Here is a 26,975-nt window from a genome sequence, read left to right as displayed (position 1 = left end):
GAGCACATGAGAAGGGGGAGGGTCAGACGGAGAAGCAGACTCCCTGCAGAGCAGGGAGCCCGATGCGGGACTTGATCCAGGGACTCCAGGATCATGACCTGAGCCGAAGGCAGTCGCTTAACCAACTGAGCCACCCAGGCGCCCCTAAAAAGATCATTCTTGTTCTCGTACTTCAACATTGCTGATATTTCAGGTATGGAGAGTTAAAGAAACAGGAGTTAGATGAATCCAAGATTTTTTGTTTCAGCAATGATAAAATGGATTTTCCATTTATGGAGTTTAGGAAACCTTAGAAGGAGCATATTTAGGGAAAGATCAGATTTGTTTTGACTGTGTTAAGTATGAGATGTTTATGAGTATAAAGTTGGATTTAAGAGTATGGAGTACAGGGTAGATATGTAGGACAAAAATTTCAATTTCAGAGTCATAAGCATATAGATGGTATTTTGAACTATGAGACTGAATGAGATCTCTAAGGGGACCTATGTAGAGAGGAAAAGATCTGAAGACTAAGCAGTAGGATATTTGAATGATTAGAAATCAGAGGAATGAGGGGCGCCTGGGTGCCTCAGTTGTTAAGCATCTACCTTCGGCTCAGGTCATGATCCCAAGGTCCTGTGATCGAGCCCCGCATCGGGCTCCCTGCTCTGTGGGAGGCCTGCTTCTCTCTCTCGACTCCCCCTGCTTGTGTTCCCTCTCTCGCTGTGTCTCTCTCTGTCAAATAAACAAATAAAATCTTTAAAAAAAAAAAAGAAATCAGGAGAATGTGCACAAACCAACAAAATCAAAATAATCTAGAATTGGTCAGTGATGTGGGTTGAAAATCAGGAAAGAATGGTGCACTGGAGTCCAGGAAGCAAATATTCAAGATGAAGGGCCTGAGAAACCATGCCAGCTGCAACTAATAGGTCAACCAAAAATTGAGAATTGACCATTGGTTTTTAGCAACAAGGAACAACTTGATAACAGCTACATTTTGGTGAAATGGTGGAAGTAATTCCTGATTAGCAGGGATTCTTAAGAGAAAACAAGAAGAGACAAATTGAAGATTAATATAGACCTTTGAATCTTAACCAAGGTTTGTTCTAGGTTTTCAGACACCATTATATCATTATGACTGGCTCTTCCATTTTATGGGTAAAATTTTGAATTACGATGTATAGATAGTGCATTAAAATAAAATGGATAGAGGTTTTCGAAATATTTTTCTAAATACTCTAAATATAGTGGTTTTCTAAATATTTTACTTTATTTGGGTGTTAGCAAGTAGAATGATTGTGCTTGTGATATTCCAAGTCTATGTCCTAGAAATCAACTAGCGTTATAAATGAGAAGCTATCTTAAACTTTTCTGATATTGGGATTCAGTTCAGAAATAAATTAATTAAACTGAGATTTCATATCCTAAGACTAAAAGGAATGACTTATTTTCCCTTAAACTTTTACTTAATTTTCTTTTGTTCAGATACTTCTCCATCAAAAACATTTCACCACTCATATTCTTTAAATTATATTTGAACTAGAATACACATTCACTTATTACACACCCAGGAAAGTAGCATAACTTGTCTTCAGGTACTTCACAGAGTTTCAAGGAAACTCTAAACTATTTTAAAAATGTTATTCACACATGTCATAGTCTCCAAAAGTATGAAATTCATCTTCATTTAAGAAAAATAAAGGATAAATATTTCCAATCTGAGGATTCTTTTATGTGAAAAATATCACTGTGCTTTATTTTCTATTTATAGATGAATCACATGTGAATAAATTGTGGATCACATTTATTTCTGAAACTTACTTAAAGATGTAAGAAAAATCAATGTGACATTTGAATACACTTTGAAGTTCTTTCACAATCCAACACTTTACAACTTTTAGCTTTCTTTTGCATCAATTGCTTTCAAATTGTATTTCTCAATAGCATTTTTGTTTAAAACCAAACAGAGGGTTCTAGAGGGGAGGGGGGTGGGGAGATGGGTTAGCCTAGTGATGGGTATTAAAGAGGGCATGTACTGAATGGAGCACTGGGTGTTATACACAAACAATGAATCATGGAACACTACATCAAAAACTAATGATGTAATGTATGGTGATTAACATAACAATAAAATAAAAAATAAAATTCAAACAAACAAACAAAAAAACATTTTTCCCCTTCCTACTTTATTTCCTCCCCTATTGTATTTTTCTCTGCCACTTTTGCTCTTCACGAGGACCAAATATTTTCTGTCAAAGGTAACAAAACACCATTCTCATAAATCCCTGGCCTTTTAAAAGGGTGATAATAACTTTGATCACTGTATTTGTATAATTAAGGTGCAGGCCTTTGCTTGAAAAGAGTCCATCTCTTGCTTTGAATCTGGGAGGGCATGATGCATTTATGGAGATGAGCACTCTGTTGGAAAGTCCCTAGTCTCCTTTGGTGTCACATCTATCTATGTCCCCAGACTGCTCATCCAATGTTCCAATGACAGTGATTAGCGGGACCCCCCACGAACTGCAGATGGAATGAGGTAGAGCGATAAGGCACACTGCCTTTCACATCAGCAGAGAGAAAGGCCTTCTTCACAGGAAGCCCAAGAGGAAGCCGTTTAAACAAGCGTGCAGAAAATATTGGGGTAATTACCAAGCACCAGGAGGGGGTCTCAGCATTGAGAATGGATTCAAAAATTCATTCAGCAGATTAATAGATGTTTTCCCTGCAGCTTGTCTTTGGAAATAATTCCCATGAAAATACAACTGAGAGTGGGAAAGTGTATTATAAAAAGATATTTTCATTACAGCATACATATTTACTAATGTTTGGACCACATTTACTTCTGCCAGAAAAACTCTGGTGCTTTTTGATCACTAAGCTTTGTAGTTTTGCTCTCTAAAATAAGACTCTTGTGCCTACAAAGGCCAGAAAGCCTTGATGTGTGCACATATATTATAAAAACCTTCTTAAAGTACCCTGTTGGAAATATCTAGGCAAGTTTTTGTGACTTAAGTTCTTTTCTGACATAACAGCCTTGAATGCCACTCTGATGTCTGATTCATCTAGAAGAAAATTTGTTGTGTGTGTATTTGAGCAGGAAGTACCCTAAAGGAGGAGGACTGGCATCCCTCAGTCCTATAGGTTACTGTAGTGGAACAGCAGTGCTATGACAGATTTGTTCCTGGGGAAAAGCAAATCAACCTTAGCCTCTTTCTTTCCTAACCAGCTGGCAAATAAGGGACCTTGACAGCAAAAATACAGAGATAGCCACTTATCAAAGGTATCAGTTTGGAAAAGATGTCAAGAAGTAAAAATATGTGTGTATGCTGTGCACTTTTTTATATGGCACAGCGTTTATGGAACACAGATTTAGTCACAAGAAGGGCACACCTTTCTTTTTGGAAATATTGATCTATCATTTTGAAAAACAGGAAGGAAAAACTGTTAAAATTCTGTTGCTGCATTATGTTCATTTGTGCCCCTGGGAAAATCTGTTTATTATGTCCAGTTTAATTATAAACTGACTTGGAATACATTAATCTGAGTATCCTCACTGCAGATGTCTGCTCATGCACGTAATGATTCTAGGACCATTTGAGAATTTGAGAGTGTGGATATCCATTCCTCTGAAATGGGATGATTCATCTTTCCCGTGAGAAATGCATGGGCTATTCCCTTCACTTTGAATGCATTTTCTGTCTTTGAGCACGTGGCATGCTAGATGCATGCAACCAGGACTGTGTTGTGATTTCCATTGGCCTGTCCCTCTATGGAAAAATATTAAAATTTATGGTCCACAATTACATTGATATAAAGACAAACATATTGATGTTACATGTTAAAACATTTTCTTCTACCCAAAAATTTATTTTTTTCTTCTTATTTGAAGGAAATTTGAAAACTTTTCTTGGCTCCAAAGATATTGTGGATCCTAGGTGCTATACCCATTGTGCCTAATAGATTAGTAGGTCCTGCCTGTATCGAGGCAGAATGTTGACAGTTCTGTGTAAGTTTCCTATGGCAGATCTTGCTGAAGGCCTCATAACAACATTTTCCTTCTTTTCCTGGCTAACAGATATGATATTTTGTTTAGATTTTAGGCAGTAAAAGGCTCAAGGGGTAGACTAGTCCCCAATACAAAGAAATAGACCGTAACTGGCCCAGTGCCATCATGGAAATTCAACTCTTTTTTGTCAATTAGGGGTTTTAGGTGTGGATCATCTTTTGACTATAAGGGGAGACATAGTTGGGCAGACCAGTGGAAGGAACACAAGTACTTGATAACATTGCTGAAACACCTGGGATTCTTTTTAAGTTATGTGAAAAATGTCCTGGGTTTATGCCATGTTTAGTTTAAGATTCTGTTGTTGTCAGCTTAACTAAATATATTTTCTTTGCAGTTTCTAGGAGATGTAGGCATGTTTCTTTTTAACCTTATGTATACACTGCGCATACTATCATCATAGTATTCACCTTAGTGTCTAATTAACGTTTAACATAATGATGTCCCCACTAAATGGTAAACTCTGCATGTTCCTGTGTTATTTTGCTCAATATATATGGAAATATTTGCTCAGTTAGTGAAGTTGAAGTTATCAATCTATCTATATATATTTTAATATGTTTCCCTTCCCTTAATTAAAAGTCAGGATGGTAGAATCCCCTGGGTGGCCCAGTCGGTTAAGCGTCTGACTCTTGATCTCAGTTCAGGTCTTGATCTCAGGGTCTTGAGTTCAAGCCCCATGTCAGGTTCCATGCTGGGTGTGGAGCCTACTAAAAAAAATTAATGGGGCACCTGGGTGGCACAGTCGGTTAAGTGACTGACTCTTGGTTTCGGCTCAGGTCATGATCTTGGGTCATGGGATTGAGCCCCATGTCAAGCCCCACGTCGGGCTCTGCACTCAGCATGGAGTCTGCTTGAGATTCTCTCTCCTTCTCCATCTGTCCCCCCTCCTTGTGCTCGCTCTCCCTCTCTATCTCTCTAAAAATAAATAAATAAATCTTTAAAAAAAAATAAGATAAAGTAAAAAATAATAAAATATTAAAAAAAACCACACAAAACTACAAGTCAGGATGGTAGTGTTTTGATATCTTTCTCGTTGTCAAATTGCTAGCAGGTTCTGGGTTATAATTTGCCTGAGTCCCAAAACACTGAATTAGTTAATTCCTTCTTCATCCACTCCTCACATATTTAAGGCTCTCTTTGTTATAATCTTTTGTAACTGAAGACCAGTATCCTTGTTCCCAAAGATGTAAAGAATTATAATCAGAAGTTATGTATTCTCTCTGCCTTAGTTTTTATCCTTTACTATATACTCAAAATCTAAAACATGGCTAAATGACTGGCAGATATTAGACAATTTGAAAATAAGTTGTGGTTGAATGAATTATGAACTTATTAATATTATCCATCCTCAGCAATGGCTATGTTGAATTCTTATTACCCCAGTTTCAAAATGACCAATCTTCACACCTTTTATTTTTCCCTAGCTTTAAGCTTCAGACTTTTGACAAACTCTTCATAGAACACTACTCTGAAATTATAAAGCTATGTATCCATATTTTCCTCTTATGCATTTAAAAAAAAGATAACTTGTGCTCTGGAAATCTTTGTCCAGATTGGCTAGTGCTATTTAGAAGACTCAAGTGGTTTAGAAAAGGAGTTATATTTCTTGCCATTTTAGAAAAGGCTAAATGTAGTTAAGGTATAGTTTGGCATGTGAGGGGTGATAGATAAGAAGGTAATGGCCTCGTAGTGCTCTCACTTCATTTCTGTACATTTTCCTGAGGAAAACATGGCGTAGTCCACAAAAGGCTGGAGTCATAACCAATCTACAGGGTGTATGCCAAACACTGTGGATTTATAAAGCCTTCTAACCGTAAAATGCTATTGAATTCATACCAGACTGGCTCAACTAAATGCATTCTTGAGGATGGGTTCTCCTGCTTTATTTATGTTTGTACTTCCTATCCAGTTTCTAAATGTGTCCTGTGTCCCAGCTCTCATTGCCTGGGTAATGAAACCTCAATTCTCCCCCACGCCCCTGTAGCCTGACATAATTTCTTGGTGATAGTCCCTGAGAATCCTTTTTATACAACTGAGTCATCTAAAAATACAACCAAATTTAGGTGGCCTGACCCAGAAGATCATCTTTTATCTCATCTACTGTCAATATGCCTTAGTATCATTAATACTTTTGGTTTGCTAGCCTTAGGGAGATTGGCTGCATTAAAAGTGGTAGGTTTTGTGGAAACCAGTCTAGTATCAAAGTGAATAGCTCATCAAACCCATGTAGTAAGGTCAATAGTTGAATGTTTTACATATAATAGACTCCCTGGTGAGTCTGAGGACAAATGGAGAGTTGGGGTGGGGTGGGGTGGATAAAGTTAATCCTTTAATGTGGTTGGGTTGGGATTTTAACTTAGGTCTAACTCAAAGTCTATTTGTACAACTAATCACTGAAAAATATTAATTACAGCTGACATTTGTGCATTACTAAGTGAGGAATCCCTGCTAATTTACAATTCTTAAATGGTGTGCTATATATGATTATGCTTGATAATCAACTAACTGTTGACTATTCACAGCAGACAATCATGACTTGCTTTTAAATTAAAAAAATTTTTAAAAACAGTGAAATTTTAGCCATAATGGTGATACCAAAGTTCAATTACCCTTTTGTTTCACATTTACATTTTTAAAACTTATCTTGAAAAATAAGATTTAATGGAGTTTGATAGCAGTCTGACTCATCCAATTCCCTTTTTTTTCCCTGTCAGAATATCAATACCTAAGGAAACACTAACAGAAATGAATATTGGCAGGTACTAATTTGTTTAATGCATGAAGTAAACACAGATGCACACAATGGAACAAAACAACAAGAACAAAGGCATAAATGCAGTGTAAAAAATTTCTCAAGACTACTATAAATGTTTCCTAAGTGTGAATTACTAGGAATAAAATATCTTTGGAGAATCTTTAACTAAAGAAGTAAAATGTCTCAAAATCATCAAAAGAGATTGAAGAGATGAAAGAAAAAAATGTACCTATAAGAAAAAAAAATCAGAAAATATTGTTTTGATACATTTATATGAAAAATGCAAAAATAAGTATAAAAATACTTTTAGATTTATTGATTAAATAATTCCTAAAATTCTACAGGGATGTCAATAATTCAAAATAATACAGTATTAACAGAAACAACAGGTCTCAAAAATAGCTCCAAAATTATTTCAAGGGAGGCTGAAGCTAACTGACCATTTGGCAGATCATCTTCAGGCAAATGTTTCTAGGAAATGTGGGTTTGAGTCCTTGTTTTTTGAGAATTGTTTAGTTACTCAGTCAAATATGAATTGGACTTTCTGAATATTTTAATAGTAAATGCCTACAGGATACTTGTATTTCATAACCTATTCCTCTCTACCTGTAATGGTTTAAGGTATCTGACTGGGAAATCAAACCTGGCAAGGAGAGTAGCCTGGCCATTTGAGGTTCTGTTACCTTCAGATGTTATCTTTCTTCTGACCATGATTCAAATTTCTTTGCAATTTGTCTTAAGCCCTAAATTTTCCCAGTGAGGGTACATATAATCCCCTTTTTCCTTTTATTTGTTTTAAATATCCCAAGGATATGAATTTATAAGCAGCCAGTTTGATTTTCACAGACTTCTTATTTCCCCTTCTGTAGCATTTCAAATTATAAGAATTTAATTATGTAGTGCCTCTATTGTAACTCTGTATCCATTTTCTCTTTGAGAAGTTCTTATTACTAAAGTCTTTCGCATGATTTAATATAATGTAGGGTACCGGGTATTTTTCTAGAAGGGAAAGTTAAAGGTCCAATTCATGCAGCAGTTCTTTATGTTCAGATTTAGAATTAGAAGAACCATTGTCTTTATCTTTTTCTTAACTTAGAGAATCAATTATTTAAGAGTCTAGCCAAGAATTTATCAGCATTCTGAGTAATGTGTGTAAATCTCTACATACCGATCTCAGATCAAAAAAATAAATAAAAAAGGAAGGAAAAGAATAATATCCTCAGTGTTAAATTTTAAAATCAACACATTATGGGAGAAAGCATACTTGTTTAGAGTATGGGGAGATATTACAGAAACAAAAGTAGGCCATGCCTTGATTTAAGATCTGAACTTCAAACCTTGTTGCATCCCCTACCTTCATCCTGAGGAGAGGTATATGTCAGGCAATTTCAGTCTGATGCCATTAAATATTGAGTCCTCTAATTCTTCCTTTCTCACCAGACAACAAACCTATTGATGATAATGTGATTTTTCATCATCATAGGAAAAGTGAATTGGCTGAAGGATATAGCCATCTGGTTATATACTCCATAGTTCTCATTTAAACTAGCCAATTGGATGTTTTCCCTATATAAATCTTTTCTTTTTTATTAACTTAAGTAGGCTTAGAAAGATGGATATAATCTTGGTGAGTTGACAATGGCAGTTTCTAAGTCTATGACACTGAAGCACAAAGTCTGGACCAAAAGAAATTAAAGCAATGCCATACTATTAGATTTCTTGAGTTAAGTCCATCTGGTCTGGTATGAAAATCCCTCTCCATCACCGTGCATCTTGAGCTTTTTCTATTTGCAATTTGTACAAGTCATTGCTATTTATTTAACATTAAATGTTTAGGTCAAAATTACTTTTTACCAGTGCCCCACGGATTTGTGATTTTAAGAAAGTATGCCCTGTTACTATATTAATGGTCCATAGTACATTCCTTCTGTTTTACTCCATGTCATTTTGAAATACTTCCTGCCATGTTTCTGGCTTTTCATGGCTCTGTGGACCTCTCAGGTATATAGCGCTTTCTACTACCACTTCTAAGAATCACAAAACATTCAGTTAAGCCTTTGTGATATCTCTGTGTATTGCAACTAATTAAGAAGATCAATATGTTCATTGCCTGTTTCAGTTTATTTGGTCCTCAATCTTCAGTATCTCCCAGTCTATTTATTCTCAGCATATGACTTCAACTCTTACTTACTGTAGATCTGATCTGAACTATTTTAGTTTCCCACCAAATGTGTTAGGGAAACACTATTTTCCCTTTGTCATATTTCCATGCATAGGTGGTCATTCCATTCTCCAAGCAGAAGCAGTAATGAGATAATATTTCTAGGCATTCTGCATATTTTCCCCACTTATTCCACTTTAAGAAAGTAAAAATGACATTCATTGACCATCCTATTGTGGAATTAATGCATTAAAGAAGAGTACTCATTCAGAGACTAACTTCTGAATGTCCTCTCTCTCTCTCTGTCTTTCTTCCTTTCTCTCTTTCTTTCTTTCCCTCTCAACAATTGCTCTACTTGCAATTTAATGTTTAAATACAGTTCACAGGGTAGACTTGTAGACATTCATTTTAAACCTTAACCCAGGCTGCTTTTCCAATCCAAGTTTAACAGCAATAAAAATTATATATAATTCAAATTTTCACTTCATTACTATGTCTACTTCTCAACTGGTTCAAAACATAAAAGAAGTGTAAGTAAGTAGTTCCTCCCAAAACTTCCAATATTTCAAAAAAAAAAATCATTCTGATAGTAGTATATTGGCATCACAATCTTTATCTTAAAATGTATACTTATAAAAAGTGTAATGAGAAATGTGTACATAATGAAGAATTAACTTTATTACAGGAAACAACTTAACTAACTTACCGGTAATCTGTGAGTTCATTGATTAGACTCTTTGTATTTGCAGAAAAACAACTAGTAGATCCGTATCTCATAAAACTCCTTACCTCATTTCTGTTGCCAGGTTCCTCAAAGCTGAAAACAGAAATATAACTTTTTTTTTTTTTTTTCCAGGCAAGAATCCATTCCAGTACTAAATAGTTCTTAGAGATGTGGATTTTCTTGACATTTGTGGCTATAGGCATATTTACTTGTAGCCTCAATTTTGGCTTAATTTATTGTCACATGGGAGTTGCCTCCACACCCTTAAAGAAGAAGTGGCTAAATACTAACTTGAAATGTTGGGGATAGTAGAAAGAACCTAAATTTTGGTTCTTTGAGAGTCCTATAGATCTAAAATGCAATGCTCCCTATAATTCATATTAAATTTCATGTCTCTAAACTTAAGTGATTTTCTGTTTCCTCATTTGAGAGGTAGAGATAATAATGATAACAGTAATAAAAATAAAATAATAACAACAAAAATAAAATTACTGTGACGATATTAGCCTATCCATCTATGCATATATGTATGTATCTATCTACCCACTTGTTTATCAATCACCTAACACAATGCATGGATGCTTAGTAGACACACTCAAATAAATAATAGACTTTATTCATTTTTTAACAACCGCTATTACTTTAAGGTAATAGCCTGGTTAAAATTAAGTCAAAAATCCATGTGCCTGTCCAGAAAAACACAGTAAAAAACCAAAAGCCATTAATTCAACTGGGAATAACCTTTTTGACAGTAAGTGATAAATATAGGATATTGATCTATTTCAGGAATGGGTCAATAGTTCCCCTATATCTTAGAACAAATTACTGGGTTGTCTATTATTTATTATAGAGAAATCCTTGAAAAACCATGTTTACCTTTTGTGAGGTAAAATGGACTTACCCTTTAACAGCAGCAGTGCTAGTAGTTATGCCCATTGATCTCCAAGAACCTGTGTATTTAAATAAAAGAGGTTGGCATCTTTAATTAGTAGTTAAAATGTGTCGTTTCAAAATATTATAAGCAAAACATGTTCGAAAACATGTTGAACAGATAAATAACAATAGGACCAAAAATCAGGAAGACACAACAGACCAGCTGAGGACAAGTAGTAAAAAGGTAGAAGGAAAACCTAAGCTAGTTCTTCAAGTGAAGACTGTATGTGAATGAAATTCAGAAACTAATTCCAAATATGTAGATCATCCCAAGGATAATAAAGTAGAATACTAAATATAATATTTAATTTTACATGAATTATTAAAGAGTTACTTCTGGGGTTCCTGGGTGGCTCAGTTGGTTAAGCATTTGCCTTCAGCTCAGGTCATGATCTTGGGGTCCTGGGATGGAGTCCCGCATCAGGCTTCCTGGTCCTCGGGGAGTATGCTTCTCCCTCTGCCTCTGCCATACCCGCCCTGCCGCCGTCTCTCATGAACAAATAAATAAAATCTTAAAAAAAAAAAAAAAAACGGAGTTACTTCTTTTTATTCTCTTGATATTTATGAGAAGTTATTTCTCTTTATGCTCATGACACTTATTATGCTGCTATTTGTCAAAATCTTGTCATGAGTTAATAATCTAAGTGGCAATTCAAAAGTGAGAGTGGACAGTTTGTTAAAGTTCAGGCAGGTATATTGTCAGAAATAGGCATAGCCACCAGCAGTATATTGGGGATAGAAAAAATAAAAGATATTCACCAGAGAAATAAACTTCATAGGAAGTCAATATAGAGAGGACTACAGGTGCATGAAAATGACCTACTGGCTGCCTACAACTAAGACTGCACATTTCTCCTGCGGCAGGTCTGAATCTGTACAAAGCAATCCATTTGGTTAATGGTCAGAGTTTGAGAACTACAGGGGCATAGAGTCCAAAAAGCTATTATGAAAAATACTGTTTCAATCACAGTGTCTTTAGGATTTTATCAATGTTCTGGGTGCCAGCCCAGGCCCTTAGCTTGTCTGTTAGTATTCAAGCAGCAACCTGGGCAGTTGGGTTCTCTCCTCCAGACACACATGCCTCTGGGTAATGAAATCAAAATAAGAATTTCCTCCTGGATTGACTTCATTCTCATTTGCAACCCTAAATTGATTCCTTATGCCATTTCTTATAAAAAGTGCCTTTTTCTATAGGTAGTAATCCCACAGATACTTCCCTTGAGGCACTTAATAAAAGTAGAAATTAAAATTGACGTTGTTTACTATGTTAGTAATTTAAATAACTCTATAAAGTCCATCTTATTTATAACTTAGATATATAAGTCAAAAAGTAGGATATGGGAAAATGAGAGAGTACCAGAATCCATGAATGTGCAGAAAAATTTTATTAGATATTTATCCAGAAAAATAATGAAACAATATCTTGCTGTTTACTCATTTTTTGTATATGACCAGAACAATCTTGTGACATCACTCATATGATAACCCTACAGTCACTTTATTTTTATTTTATTTTATTTTTTTACTTTATTATTATTTTTTTAATTTTATTTTATTATGTTATGTTAGTCCTCTGGCTATCATTAGTTTTTGATGTAGTGTTCCATGATTCATTGTTTGCATATAACACCCAGTGCTCCATTCAATACATGCCCTCCTTAATACCCATCACCGGGCTAACCCATCCCCCCACCCCCCTCCCCTCTAAAACCCTCAGTTTGTTTCTCAGAGTCCATAGTCTCTCATGGTTCATCTCCCCCTCTGATTTCCCCCCTTCATTTTTCCTTCCTACTATCTTCTTCTTTTTTTTTTTTTTAGCATATGATGTATTATTTGTTTCAGAGGTACAGGTCTGTGATTCATCAGTCTTACACAATTCACAGCGCTCACCATAGCACATACCCTCCCCAATGTCCATCACAGAGCCACCTCATCCCTCCCAGCCCACCACTCCAGCAACCCTGTTTGTTTCCTGAGATTAAAAATTCCTCATATCAGTGAGATCATATGATATGTGTCTTTCTCTGATTGACTTATTTTGCTTAGCATAATACCCTCTAGGTCCATCCCCTTTGCTGCAAATGGCAAGATTTCGTGTTTTTTGATGGCTGCATAATATTCCATTGTATATATACACCACGTCTTCTTTATCCACTCATCTGTTGATGGACATCTTGGCTCTTTCTGTAGTTTGGCTATTGTGGACATTGTTGCTATAAACATTGGGGTGCACGTAGCCCTTCGGATCACTACATTTGTATCTTTGGGGTAAATACCCAGTAGTGCAATTGCTGGGTCATAGGGTAGCTCTATTTTCAACTTTTTGAGGAACCTCCATACTGTTTTCCAGAGTGGCTGCACCAGCTTGCATTCCCACCAACAGTGTGGGAGGGTTCCCCTTTCTCCACATCCTCACCAACATCTGTCGTTTTCTGACTTGTTAATTTTAGCCATTCTGACTGGTGTGAGGTGGTATCTCATTGAGGTTTTGATTTGGATTTCCCTGATGCCAAGTGATGTTGAACAGTTTTTCTTGTGTCTGTTGGCCATTTGGATGTCTTCTTTGGAAACATGTCTGTTCATGTCTTCTGCCCATTTCTTGATTGGATCATTTGATCTTTGGGTGTTGAGTTTGATAAGTTCTTTATAGATTTTGGATACTAGCCCTTTATCTGGTATGTCCTTTGCAAATATCTTCTCCTATTCTGTTGGTTGTCTTTTGGTTTTGTTGGCTGTTTCCTTTGCTGTGCAAAAGCTTTTTATCTTGATGAAGTCCCAATAGTTCATTTTTGCCCTTGCTTCCCTTGCCTTTGGTGATGTTTCTAGGAAAAAGTTGCTGTGGCTGAGGTCAAAGAGGTTGCTGCCTGTGTTCTCCTCTAGGATTTTGATGGATTCCTGTCTCACACTTAGGTCTTTCATCCATTTTGAATATATTTTTGTGTGTGGTGTAAGGAAATGGTCCAGTTTCACTCTTCTGCATGTGGCTGTCAATTTTCCCAATACCATTTGTTGAAGAGACTGTCTTTTTTCCATTGGATATTCTTTCCTGCTTTGTCAAAGATTAGTTGACCATAGAGTTGAGGGTCCATTTCTGGGCTCTTTATTCTGTTCCATTGATCTATGTGTCTGTTTTTGTGCCAGTACCATACTGTCTTGATGATTACAGCTTTGTAATAGAGCTTGAAGTCCGGAATTGTGATGCCGCCAGCTTTGCTTTTCTTTTTCAACATTCCTCTGGCTATTCGGGGTATTTTCTGGTTCCATACAAATTTTAGGATTATTTGTTCCATTTCTTTGAAAAAAGTGGATGGTATTTTGATAGGGATTGCATTGAATGTGTAGATTGCTCTAAGGAGCATTGACATTTCCACAATATTTGTTCTTCCAATCCATTAACATGAAATGTTTTTCCATTTCTTTGTGTCTTCCTCAATTTCTTTCATGAGTATTCTGTAGTTTTCTGAGTTCAGTTTCTTTGCCTCTTTGGTTAGATTTATTCCTAGGTATCTTATGGTTTTGGGTGCAATTGTAAATGGGATCGACTCCTTAATTTCTCTTTCTTCTGACTTGTTGTTGGTGTATAGGAATGCCATTGATTTCTGTGCATTGATTTTATATCCTGCCACTTTACTGAATTCCTGTATGAGTTCTAGCAGTTTTGGGGTGGAGTCTTTAGGGTTTTCCACATAAAGTATCATATCATCTGCAAAGAGTGAGAGTTTGACTTCTTTGCTGATTCAGATGCTGTTTATTTCTTTTTGTTGTTTGATTGCTGTGGCTAAGACTTCTAGTACTATGTTGAATAGCAGTGGTGATATTGGACATCCTTGCCGTGTTGCTGACCTTAGAGGAAAAGCTCTCGGTTTTTCCCCATTGAGAATGATATTTGCTGTGGGTTTTTCATAGATGGATCCTACAGTCACTTTAAATAAAAGCCTGTGATCATTAGAATGAATGCATGCAGGTCATTGAAATGGATATCTCCGAAGTCCGTTTCTGTTAGCATACCAGAATTTTTGACCAAGCAAACAGACACTCAGACTCCCTTATTTAAGCATGTTAGCTTTTAAAACTGAGTATTATTATTATTTGTTTTTAATTTTTTGATGTCAGTGGGAAAAACATCTCTGCATAATTGACTGTGATGTATTCAACTGATCTGCTTCTGAGACATCTTGTAAGGATTTAGAAGTGACTTTCATGGAGCCGAGATGTCCCTTACTGAAAGCTTCATTTTCTGCCTTTAGATGCAAACACAAATGTATTTTATTTAAGTTCCAAAATAATTGTGGGCAAGGTCAACAAAATTATACTTCAGTTTGTTACTCTTTATATGCTGTAAAATGTATTAAACTGTAAAAGGTCCAGTGCAGTTTTGATAACAATTGATATGAAAATTTATTTCCTTTTACAAAGGTCCACTGACAGAGTCCAGGAAAAGTTACTGCTATAGCATGCATCTAAGATATAGTTTGGCTAAAATTGCATTATAGTTTTCTTCTTCTTCTTCTTCTTCTTCTTCTTCTTCTTCTTCTTCTTCAATACTTGCTTTTAGATGCAATTTGGGCGAAAACATCTAGGTACTAGTTTTGATCTTACCTAACAAATTTCTAAAATATACTCTGCATGATACCCTTAAAAAGGGTTGAATCAGATTCTTAAGAGTCACAGAGAGATTGGATTAAAGGGTTGAAATTCACTTTTGAGGATAGCTTTAGAATAATAAGCCTTAATCACCTTAGTTTTACACTCCTATAATTTTACAATAAATAATACGCAAAGGTTCTTTATTTCCTACAACATGAAGTTATATTTCTATCATCAACTAATGGTTTTACTGAATTCTCTTGAATTCAACCTAGTAGAGCAAGTATTTAAAATTTTATCTGGAATTTAAACTAATCTTTTTCTCTTTAATATTTCTCTCAACAGAGAAGCATGGAGAAGGTCCTATAATATTTCCATGAATATATGTCTGTCTGCCCATTTATAACTTCTAAATGTGCCAGCCAAATTTAACAAATATGTGCAGAAAAATAAAAAATGTTTGTCATAAACTCAAAGTCTGATTTGAAGCAGGTGTCACTTCTCTATTTCTTGTTAGTTCATTTTCCAGGATTTCTTGCAAGGATCCATCATAGAATTCTAAGTGTCGTGTCCACTGGGATTTACACCACTTGTTCAATCTATTTATACCGAGTTAATTAAGTGATAATCCCAAATTATCAGAGGACATATGAAGTAATAAATGCCTGCTTCTCTCACAGACATGCCAAGACCGCATGGTGAGGAGTCACAGGATGAAAGACTGTTTTATTACCTAATGTCATATTCTTCTGTATAGGAAGTATTGTTATTAAACAATCTGTTCTCTTATTTTTAGAGGTTTTATGTCTTTCATTTGATAAATATTCTTTTGACAACTGATGTGATGCTTCTGAAGGAGATTCAAGCCAAAGGCATGCATACTTAAAATTTTACAATTTAAGTAAGGAATTGGCCCTACCTAGTAAACTTGGTCAAACCCATTGCCAAAATAAATGAAAATACAGCTTAATTTTCTAGTTGTTAAATGATTTTCATGAATAGACAAACATCTCCGAGATGTCTTTACTTTGAACGCCACATTGATCCCACATGTACATGGAAACACACATACACAGAGAGAAACAGAAATTATCTATTTGCTAGTTTAGTATACCTGCTTGCCTGTTTAAGTGTTTATTAAATTTGTCTGTTTTGTTGAATAAGCAAGAAGGAAGTAAAATTCATTGTTGTATTAGCACTAAAGGTAATTGTGAAAGATAAGAATATCTGAATGTATTTATGAATTAGAAATCCCGTGAGTGGTTTTCAGCTATAAACTATATATAAAACTATTTCCAACAATTTTGTGTTAAAATTTAAAAGATCAGCCAACCTAGAAAGCTTCCTATTATGTTAAGAGTCATCTAGTCTCCTGGTGACATAAAGAATTAGGATAAAGTCCATTCAAAGGTAACCACAAAGTAATCCTTCTTAAAAGATGAAAGGACTCCTTTACACTGATTTAAAATGTTGGTAATAGAAAACAAAGGAGGTTAAATGAAACCTACAAGTTTATAAGTGTGCGAAATTGGGAAATTTGGGAATGATTTAAGTCCTGGTTCTGCTATGACTAATTAGTTTAAAAAATAATAAATATTTAACCACTTCAGCCATATTCTTTTTCTTCTATTAAACGTGTATGGAGGGGTTGAATTAGATTAGCTCTTAGATCTTCTTGTTCCAAAATTACATTATTTGAAGTTTAGAATTCTGAAAAAAATCAGCATCAGGGTTATGATTATTTGAGTAAAGTGTGACTGAAGGAATGGCTATTAAAACAAAGCTCTGATTATGCAAAAACAAAACAAAACAAACTCTAGAACTCACCCAGTGAAGCTATGAATATTGAATTATTTGGTTCTAGGTGACTAATTAGCTGTGTCCATTTTGATTCATATAACCTGACCACAGGCTTCTGGAGCAATATTACATAATAGGAATTTTAGAGATGGTTTGTTAGCAAAATGTGTTAACATTGTGTCCCTGTTACTATTGTTAGTTTTAGATTGTAAACTTCAGTAAAATGAAGACTTTTTTTTACCATAAATAATAAAACACTACACTAAAATATTACTAAATAAATGCTTTTGTTGATTATAAAATAATGCTTAAATATGTTTCCTTGCATTAGGCAATATTGGGAATTTCATTACAGGCTTTAATATCACGTCACTAAACATATTTTATTTGTTGCATGATGAAATGAAATTTAAGGTAAACAATCATGCTTGGAAGACGAGCAATTGATAGAGAAAGGTATTGAGTATATAAATGCACACGGTTAAAAGAGTAACAACAAGCCCCAAATGGGGTCATTTGCCCCAGCAACAGCAAACCAAGACTTAATTACAGTTTCAAACTATCCCAGGAATGTGACTTTTTAACAGTCAATCTGGAATTTCCCCCGATCACCACCAGTGAGGTAATCTGTAGGATAAAAACCCTGCTGTTCTCCTCCCAACGAAAAGAAATTGTCCTGGCCTGAAGCAATCCTTTCTTTTGCTCTAACTTCCCCATTCTCCTTCCTATAAAAACCTTCCATTTTGTATAGCTCCTTGGAATGTCTCCACCTGCTAGATGGGATGCTGTCCGGTTCATGAATCACTTAATAAAGCCAATTAGATCTTCAAATTTACTCAGTTGAATTTTGTTTTTTAACAACACTAATTTCATTGGTGAAGTGTCTTTGGGTATCTCCTCATCAGAACGTCAGCTCCATGAAAGGAGAGTTTCTGTCTTTATTCTTGCTGTTCTGGTCTTGCTGCATTCCTTGTACACTAAATACGTTCAACAGTGCCTGCTAGGTAGCAGATGCTTACTTAATATTGAATGGGTAGATGAATCTCCTTAGATTGTTTTCTATGTTTGTACATTTTATTTTATTTTATTTTTTTTTTATTAAGATTTTTTATTTATTTGCGAGAGAGACAATGAGAGACAGAGAGCATGAGAGGGAGGAGGGTCAGAAGGAGAAGCAGACTCCCCGCCGAGCAGGGAGCCCGATGTGGGACTCGATCCCAGGACTCCAGGATCATGACCTGAGCCGAAGGCAGTCGCTTAACCAACTGAGCCACCCAGGCGCCCCTATGTTTGTACATTTTAGAAGATGCAGTTAGAGGAAATGAAATGAGTAGAAGACATTTTTTTTAGAAACAGAAACTGTAAAAGTGAAATTGATTCCGTGATTCAAAGAGTATCATATAGCCTTGGATGTTATATAAAATTTATATATCCAAAGATTATGAAAACAACTTTTGTTGGCATTTTAACTAATATTACTTATTTGACTGATTATTTATAATGATTGATAGAATGAATTCCATTATCTTATTATCATATGATGCTTTCATATACCATAACTAGTTTGACTTTATTTTCACCACATCTCTCTGAACCAGGCTGGGTGTGTGCACATACTTTATCGTGAGGAAATAGGAGCAATACTGTTAATGTCTAGTAAGTAAAGAAACAGTGAGGATTATGATCTTCTGAATTCAATTTTGTCATTTTTTACATATTAAATAAACAACATGGCCATAAAATTGCAAGGCAATTCTTTTGGTACGTTAATGAAATATCTCCTCCCTGTCTCCAACCCAAACTAATAGCTCCAGCACTGGGTTGTATGACATTTTCTGAATGATGGCATAACAGGCATGTTGGGCCAAAACAATGGATGAATTTCTGGCTTCTGAATTTCAAAATAGATTTCGGAAACCTATGGCTAAAACTATCCCATGACAAGAAATACTTTGTGTTCTAAGAACTCTGTCTAGAGAAGACTAACTGATCTAGAAAAAGAGGTGATCAGGAGAAAAGCAGGATAATTGGGTGCTGGGGTCTATATTTGATGATGTCACATATTATTATCTGTATAAATAAATAAAAATAACAGAGTGGAAAACAGTTTTTAGAATACGACCACATTTGTATTTTCAAAAATAAATGAATAGAGTCCCATTATCCACTCCAGGATGGAGAGAGCTGGAAGGAGAACACTTCCTTCCTTACAATAAAAGAGATCTGCATGTTGAATTTTGTATCATTCCAAACTTACATGTAAGGAAATGAAAGCTTAGAGAGTGTAAGGCTTGTTCAAGTAGTCCAACTGTCATATAGAAAATCATTTAATAAATTCTTTCTCTTAGCATTCTACTTCTTCTGACTAAGAAGTAATAATAATGAATTAGTAATGAACTCTTTAGTTCCCATAGACTCTCAAAGTCAAGAATGCCCAATTTTACTTTGGACCATTGGGACTCATATTTAAAAACAAGCAGATAATTTTTATTTGAATTTTCAATTAATTTGCTAAGATTAAGACCCACTGTAATTAAGCATTATTATTTCCTACAAAAAATAAAGGAAATGGTAAATAGAAATATATTAATGACTTAAATCCAGAATCATAAAGGACTAGAGTTCTCTGTCCAAGTGTTAATTTGCCTAGGAATTTTCTATTTATATCAGCATGGTTATTTTTTGCTCCTGCACTTTCCCCTTTCTACTACACTGCTGAAACATCAGTATCTACTTGATAACTTAATAAAAGAAAAGGATCAACAGCTCTTTTAAAGTTATTTTCTACTAATTACAACACCCAGATCATTTTGGAGTTGATATTTTTTTCCTGTTCTTTATTTTGTCTATGGGATGACCTTTCCTATTTCTTCATATTTAATATTTTCTTTTTCTTTAATTTTATGCTGGACATAGTGGACTATACTGTGGAGTATTTGGGTTATTTTTTCCCCTGTTAAAGGGCATTGCATTTGTTTCATCAGGTATTTAAATTACTTGCCTATACCTTAGTCCTATAGGCTTGATCTTATTCTGTGTTAAGGAGATCTCTGTTTCTGTTTTGTATTTAGTATTAGGGCTTGCCACTTTCCCCCTGGTGTGGTCATTACTTCTAAACCTGGGCAGTCTCTACCCAGTGAATGTTCATTGTGCTTGTGGGCTTTGCATTCTGACTGGTCTGGGACTCAAACGTCTATCTGAAATGAACTACTTAGCCCTCTTCCAAGGACTCATGATGATTCCCTGTAGAGCCTTATGGAATGCCCCTCTGACAGCCCTTTCTTCTCAGATACCCAGAGCTATACATTTTGGCTGCTCCAGAAGCCTAGAAATCTGCTATCTTCCTCCTCAACTCAGCAATATCACCAGTGATTTGCCTCCATATTTTGTCGCACAGAAATGTCCCCAGGCAGAAAGTTGGAGCCATCATGGCACAATCTTCTGGCTCACCTGGTGTGATTCCCTTCTCTCCACAGTCACAGTCTTTCTCTGTCTATTGTCCCATACCTGGAATGTTTTGTCTCATACACTTTACCCTGTTTTATAGTAGTTTTCAGGAAGAGATCAAGTCTGGTAGCATTTATTCTATCATGACTGGAAACAGGGGTCCCATCATAGTAACATGTAACAAACACAAATTAGGTCATATCTCTTTCTTGAGTAAATATTTGAGTACTTATTGTACTAAGATTAAATCCATATTTGCTACCAATGGCTCTTAGAGTCTACATAGTTTATCTTTTGCTTCCTTTACAATATCATCCAGTGAAAATCTTCTTGCTCACTTTACTCCAGACGCAATGATTCCTTTCAGGCCTTGAACACACTTAGCTGTTCCCTGTTTCAACACCTTCATAAAGCTTGTTCCATCTACCTCAGATGATTTTACCTGACCCTTCATCTACTAAATATACCTTCAATTTTCAATTAAAATGTCATTTCCTTTTAGGAGCCTTTCGTGAGTACCTATGTAACATATATTTCTTTCTCTCATAACATTCTATTTCTATTCCTTTATAGTCCTAACTGTTGATCTGTCCAAATATTTATGTGGGTGTTTATCAGTAGGTAATATCCACTCAGAGTATTAGTCAGGATTCTTTAAAGAAAGTGGACCAATAATGTGTGTCTGTCTGTCTGTCTGTGTGTGTCTGGGTGTGTGTGTGTGTATGTTTGTGTGTGTAATATGGAAGTGGCCAAGTGATTATGGAGGATAAAAAGTCGCAAGATCAGTAGTCAGCAAACTGGAAACCTGGGAGAGTTAATGGTATAGTTCTAGCCAGAATGCCTTAAAACTAGAAAAGCCTATGATGTAAGTTATAGTTCAAGTCCAAAGGCAGAAGAGTGATGTCCCAGCTCAGTCAGAGAGAGCAAATTTTCCCTTACTCCACCTTTTTTGTTGTATTCACCCACTCACATTAGTGAGAGCAATCTGCTTTATTCAGTTTATTGATTCAAATGTTAATTTCACCCAGAAACACCTTTGAAGCACACCCAGAATAATATTGAATCAAATATCTGGTTACCCTGTGACTCAGTCAAGTTGACACATGAAATTAATCATCTCACCCAATAAATGTTTTTCAGATAAGAGAAGTTGAGGTCTAAAGGAAGAAGGGAGTTGGTAGTATAAAAAGTAGTAAAGAGCACTGGGTGTTATACACAAACAATGAATCATGGAACACTACATCAGAAACTAATGATGTAATGTATGGTGATTAACATAACGTAATAAAATTTAAAAAAAACCTAATGATGTATGGTGACATAACATAATAAAATAAAATTAAAAAAAATGTGGCAAAGAACATTCTGGACAAATGAAACTACATGCAACAGTATGGACACATGTGGAAGAGCTTGATGTACTCAGGAAAGGTAGGAAGCCGAGGGGCTTGGACTGAGGGAATCAGAGGAAGAGTGTTATGTGATGAATTCTAAGAAACTGCAAAAAGGGCCAGATTATGTAGGACACCATAGGATCTTGTTATTCAAAGTGTGGTTCCAAACCATGAGCACTGGCATTCCTCAGGATCTTATTAAAATGTATAGCCATAAGTCACACCCTAAACCCACTTAATCAGAATCTGCATTTTAATAAGATCCCAATATGAGATATGTCTTAGATATGTAAATTTGGTGGACATTATATATTGGTGATGATGTCTCAAGGGCAACTCCCGGATTGTATGCCTTGATCAAAAGGGTTAGTGAAGGTGCTCTGTACTAAGATGGAGAACACTACAGGAAGGGCAATTTTGGCAGATATATATGAGAGTGTGTGTGTTTGTGTGTTTGATGAGGAATTCAGGTTTCCAGTTTTGCCTTGCTATGTGTCTGAATTGCCTCTGAGATATTTGAATGACATGCAATACGCAGGATAGGAAGGCCTAGAACTCAAGAAAGCTCTGTATTGCATTAACAGAGAAATAAACTAGGAACATGCAAATAAGTTAGAAGAATATTAAGCAGTTGAAGTAAACATTAATGAGAGTCTAAAACTATGATTAGAGGTAAGAATTTTGTTTACTTTTTTTTCTATTGAATTTTTTAAGTTTTTTTTAAATTCCACTTAGTTAACATAAAGTATTATATTAGGTGTATAATATGCTAATTTAACCCTTCCATACATCACCCAGTGCTCATCACAACAAGTGCACTTCTTAACCTCCTTCACTCATTTAACCCACCCCCTCCAAACCACATCACTTCTGGTAACCATCAGTTTGTTCTCTATAATTATGAGTCTGTTTCTTGGTTTGCCTCTCTCTTTTTTCCCTTTGCTTGTTTGTTTTGTTTCTTAAGTTCCACACGTGAGTGAAATTATATGGTATTTGTCTTTCTCGGACTGACATTTCATTTAGCTTAATACTCTCTAGCTCTATCCATGTCATGGCAAATGGCAAGAATTCATTCTTTTTTATTGCTAAATAATATCCCATCATATATATTTATCACATCTTCTTTATCCATTCATCAATCTATGGACCATTGGGCAGTTTCCATAGTTTGGCTATTATTGGTAATGCTGCTATAAACATTGGGGTGCATGTATCCCTTTGAATTAATATTTTGTACTCTTTAGGTAAATACCAATTATCTGGAAAGGGCTCTGAATAGCAAATACCAGGCACATACCCTTATGCTAGCACAACCCTAACCCTAACCCGAACCTGAACTCCTAGCCCCTGACCCCAACCCCTAATCCCTAACCCTAATCACTAACTTTAAATGTAACCCTAGCCCCAGCACTAACATTAATGCTATGCCTAAGCCTCGAGATGTCTCTGAACTACAAAATACCAGGCACATACCCTAACACTAATCTTAAACCTGACCATAACCCTACGTCTGAAAATGTAGCTTCCTGAACACACAACAAGAAATGCTGAGAAGCAGCCTAGTTATCCTGGAGAAGACCCTCAAACATTTAAGAATTCATAGTATTTCTGAAAATTGGTGTGAATGTAGAGATTAAAAACAGAAAAACAAATTGAATATCTATTTAGATAGTATTTAAAGCCCTGAATCTTCTTCTTGACTCAGCTCAGTAAATGCCTGCCATGTGTATTCTTACCCCAGCAGAAGTTTGGGGTTTCATAGAGGTAAGAATTTTAAAAATAAAAATTTAAGGGATTGAACTATTGAAAAGATAAAACTAATTTTATACAGGGAGAAAGGCAGACAGAGCAATCAGAGAGGACTTTAAAATTTCCACCCTGTATAATTAGAATAAAGATATACTAACGGAGATAAAAAAAAAAAAAAGCAGGAAGACATTTAAGTGTATACATAATATACTCTGGAAATAGAGAGTTTGAAGCAATAACAACAGGATATTCATATGAAGGGATGAAAAGGTGTATATATACACTTACACAAATATACAAATATACATGTGTTTTGTGTCTGTGTGTGTATGTATAAAAGTGGGCCTCAGCATGCTAAACCTTGAATTAAATATTTGGAAGCTATGTGCATGAAGAAAAGAGTTGGACCATGGATCTAGAGTTCCACATTTTATTGGCTCTGTTAAATTGCATATGTACTCAATGGAATGAGTTCACTAAAAGGAATACCCCACCCCTAAGAGCTGCCTGGTTATTGCTCAACTGTCACCTGGCCCAGGGAACATATTGAGAAAAAAAACAAAAAATAAACTCTGCCATCCCAGAAAAGGAGTAAGTTAGTAAGATATCAATCTGAGTGGTTGAAGAGTCTTTCTTTTTTTTTTTTTTTTTTGTATTCCTATTAGAAAAATCTCTACAATTTTGAAGGAGAAAGGAATGATCTGATACAATGATTTTGACTCAAATTGCATGAGAAAGAGGAAGAAACTTCAATGTGGCATGACCCTACATCTGGTGATTGCCCGGACATTAAGATCAGGCTTAGCAGTAGGGAAAAGAAAGGATGATAGTCATTCAGATAACCCCTGGATTACTTCTTAAAATACTGAAATACATTCTTATTGGTTGGACATTTGTTTCTGCTTTGAGTCCTCAAAGGACGGTCCCTACCACACAAACTTACGTGTCAGCTGCCTCTACCCCACATTCCAACTTCCCTAGTATCAAGCACCCTAATAATTGGTTAAAGCTTGGATCAGTAACAGATTACCTATATCCTGACTCTCTGAGTTACTTGTGTCCATTCTTATTGATAGGTGTTCATAGAAAATGGGCTACTGGCCCTTGCCCTGCAGGAACCCAGTGCAGGGAGCCCTGGAAGGGGGTAATCAGCTGACAAGGCACCAAATATGAATAATGCTACTTAAGGCAATTGGGAAGTACTGATTAAACTACAGAACACCCAACCCTTTCGGCTACCAATACCATTAAATATATTAATAAAATGATACCCAACATTAGGGCATGCCCTAAACATGTGTTAGCTCATTTAAGTGCTACAATTACTCAATTATAGTAAGAACTGTAATTTTACAAATGAGAAGCTGAGCTATATTGCGAGTTAAAAACTTAAATGACAGAGTTTCAACTTAAATGCCAACAGCCAGCAGCAAAGCCCCAACTTGTGTATTTATTTCTATTCTCATCTGGAAGATTGTTCAACCCATTTATATATGCTTTCAAAGAAGTGAATTTTCAATAATAAAGTGAGTAGTCAATAATAAAAAGAATGAATATGTTAAATATTAGGCACAATGATAAGGAATAGAAAGAAGGTGAGTTTAATTCTTGCTAATTCACCAGAAGGTGAGGCATGATTCAGTATCATGAAAAATTATCATTGATGATGGGCGTGAAGGAAACTAATTTGGACAAAGCTACAGTTAATCCTTAATATGTGAAGAAGAAACAACGAAGGGACTCCTTTTAAATTGTTATAGTTTTTTAATAGTCTTTTAATGTGAAGATAGAGGTCATTTGAAAAGAGAAGAAACAGTTCCAAGAGGAATTGGAAAGTTTGAGAAATAGTACTGAAGTGAATGGTGTGGAAACATTTCAAACCCTTCATGGTGTACCAGCCCCCCACATTTATGAAGAGATTCTGATAAAGCAAACAGTAGTGCTTCCTTTTCTTATGGACTGTAAATGGGGAACTTGTTACAGGGAGGATTTTGTACACAATTCTTAGTTTCAGGAATAAAGAATTTTCTGAATGTATGAGATAGAACAAAAGCTTACAAATAAACCATAATAACATCTAGTGAAAGCAAATATTTTTTCCAATATTTTCTCCTTCAGAAGCTTTGTTAAACCCAACATGCTGTTTATGACTTCAGTACTGAAGTGGAGTATTCAGTTATTTTTTCAACAAATGGCACCTTACACATTAAACCACTTATCCATTCTCACAGCCCAAATGCACTGCTACATATACATGATAAGGTTCATATGTTCATTTTAAGAAAGAAAATGTTGTAGGCTGGATTAAGTAGGAGATGAATTAGCAAGCAGAATAAACCAGTAAAATTTAATTAAGCAATTTAGCACTCCATAAAAGCAGCAACACATAAAAATGGGATGTAAACGACAGAGGGGAGGTGCACTACAATTCCAATAGTTTAGGAACCTAGAAGGGGGCACTGAGTACAGCAAACACACATGCTTTTTCTACACATGCTACAGTTAAACACAAATGGTAATTGAAGCAGCCTTTACACATGGAAACTCTGTCCACTTTGTTCTTTGCTTTTGCCTTGTGGAAATGGGGCAAAAAGAATAGGCACAGAAGTCACTTTGTATGCAACAACAAGGAATGATTGTAGATATATACTCTTATGTTTGCTAAAACCAGACAGGAAAACAACTCATTCATTAATAGTCCAATTTTCAAAATCTTGTGCCTGCTCCATACAACTTTAACTAATCCCACTGAAAAAAATTGGGACCTCAGATGTGAAAAATACAAAGCAACTCTGCCTTAAAAGGACTTAAAGAATAAACAGCATCCTTTGCTTCATTTCAGGAATCTGACTTGGATTTTCATATCTCAGGATTATTGTGATACCATATCTCTTTTAAATCAAACCTGATTGTCAAGGCCTCTAACCTGGCCACCTTATTTCCTATTAGTTCCCAAAATGTCCCCAGAAATTTCAATCAACCAAAAGTATTTTAAACATTAAAATATTTAAAATCAAAACTCAAATCAAAAATCCTTTAATATTTAACCAGAGACTTTAATTATCTTAGCCTCTTCTAAACTACAATGATGTATTTGATAGAAACTACAAAACTGTATCTTTTATATGCATTGTTAAGCTATTAGTTTTTAATCCAATTCCTATTTTAATTAAAATTTATATATTACATAATTGTATGTTATATTATTTTATTATTATTTTAATTTACAGTTTAATTTATTTTTATCACATTTTTTATAAACTTTTCTAAACACACTTGGCATAAAACAAGAAATAAAAAATTAGGTAGGTAAAAAAGATTGTGGTATTTTAAAATATAACAATTAACAACAAATTTAGTTTTATTTCCCCACAGAGTAT

This window comes from Phoca vitulina, unplaced genomic scaffold (genome assembly GCF_004348235.1).
Source record: "Phoca vitulina isolate PV1807 unplaced genomic scaffold, GSC_HSeal_1.0 scaffold3, whole genome shotgun sequence".
NCBI classification, from domain to species: Eukaryota; Metazoa; Chordata; class Mammalia; order Carnivora; family Phocidae; genus Phoca; species Phoca vitulina.
The sequence above is the reverse complement of the archived record's forward strand: the minus strand, read 5'-3'. Positions refer to the sequence as shown.